Below are 1,951 nucleotides of genomic sequence, written 5' to 3' on the forward strand. Positions count from 1 at the left end.
TCTGAACATCTGTCTATACTGCAATCATTCCTGCAGTCCTAACCACAAAGGTATCTAGAGGGAACAAGTCCCTTTGCATTGCAAACTGAGTTGCATCTTTGTTACTTTCCTTTTTAATACCATCAAGCTGCTTAGAAACTGTTTCTGTTGTATAAAGTGCTATAAAAATAAAGATGATGCTGTTTTTTTTTAAATCTTTGTTCTTTCTTTTCATCAATGAATCCTGAAGAGAAAAAAAAACAATTGCATCCATAAATATATTAAGCAGCACAACTGTTTTCAATATTTAAAATAAGATAACGTTTCTTGAGCTCCACATCAGCACATCAGAATGATTTCTGAAGGATCATGTGACACACAGAAGACTGAAGTAATGATGCTGAAAATTCAGCTTTGTATCACAGGAATAAATTACATTTTATTTAGTTATTTTAAATTGTAATGCTTCCTTATATTACTGTTTTACTGTAATTTGAATCAAATAAATGCAACCAAACTTTTGGAGTAGTAGTAGTATATATGCAACACATAATTCATAAATATATATAAACATACATTTAATTCATTTCTGAAAGGAAGTCACTTTTCTTTTTGTCGGTTCTTTGTACCATCAAGGGTACAAAGGCTTTGCCTTTTCTCGATATTGATGAGCTGCTTTTCTCAGAAATGTCTAAGAGGTACATAATGTGACAGTCTGACAGGAAAGTACCTTGGCAAGTAAATGCATAAACCTCTCATTACCACATGTGCTGTCTCCTCGTCACTTTTGATGGTTTTCAACAGGATGTCACACACCAAGGTTAAGAAACTGCAGTTAGTATGGCACCGACAACTCATCACAATGAGGTGTGAAACCCCACAGGTTTCAGTAGTTCACACACACACACACACAAATGCAACTAGATCCAACTACATATATGAAACAATTCACAATTTTAGAAATGATTAATTTATTTTAAATTAAAAACATCTGGATTTTATTTGATAACTGCAAAGGCACAACTATTCTGGTGGTTCAGATTACTCAAAACACTGCCACACTTGTTTTTGTTTTGCTTTTCTTTCTTTTTTTTTTGAGCAGGAAATGGAAACGATTTCAAAAAAATGTGAACAGGGAAATTCATTTTGTTATGAAAATGGCTGTCATAAAGAGAGCATCTCCAGATCTTCTGATATGTTTCCTGTGGGAAAGAAAATCATCATGCTGGTCTGAGATCAGTCAGCATCTTGTGCAATGCTCAGATATACAGCAGAAATAATCATAGTTTATATATGTTTATAGATGAGATTATTAATGTACTGTAGGTCTCTCAAATTGATCATTGAATACGCCACAAAACAAGTAACTAATTCAACCAAAGAGTCTTGAGAAGGAAATGGCTGAAAGTTCGTTTCACTCTCTACTTTTTACATCTTCTAGCTACCATGGGCAGTGGTGTCAGGTTTGTCTGAAGGGTTCTAGTAAAACATCTTGACCCAAATCTCAAATACACAGCAAACCATCAAATATGCACTATACAGTGTGAGACAACGCAACACATCAAGATTGTCACTTTGTGACCATAGAAAAAAGTATGTAAGCACAGAAACATTTAATGTCTTGTACCAATCTCAGGACGACATTTGGCAAGAGGAAAAAGTGCAACAAAATAGGTCAATTAATGTTAGAAAAACCATTAAAAAAAGAGAGAGGAAAAACATACTGGAAAAAAACCTCCCCTCTTATTTCTGGCAAACTGCTGTCATTTGCAGAGGTATGTATAGACTAGCCCTAAAAATCAACAATATACAGCCCAGCTGCGTACACCTATAGACTCAAGGGAAAGAGCCGGGCTATAATATGCTTAAAACAATTAATGATATGGCAGTCGCTGAAGGCATCAAGAACTAAAAAAGGTACCACTGACGAAAACAACTATCAACACTTCTTGAGAGCCACAGACGGTCGTTC

The sequence above is a fragment of the Carassius carassius genome, chromosome 9, assembly GCF_963082965.1.
Source record: "Carassius carassius chromosome 9, fCarCar2.1, whole genome shotgun sequence".
Taxonomy (NCBI): Eukaryota; Metazoa; Chordata; class Actinopteri; order Cypriniformes; family Cyprinidae; genus Carassius; species Carassius carassius.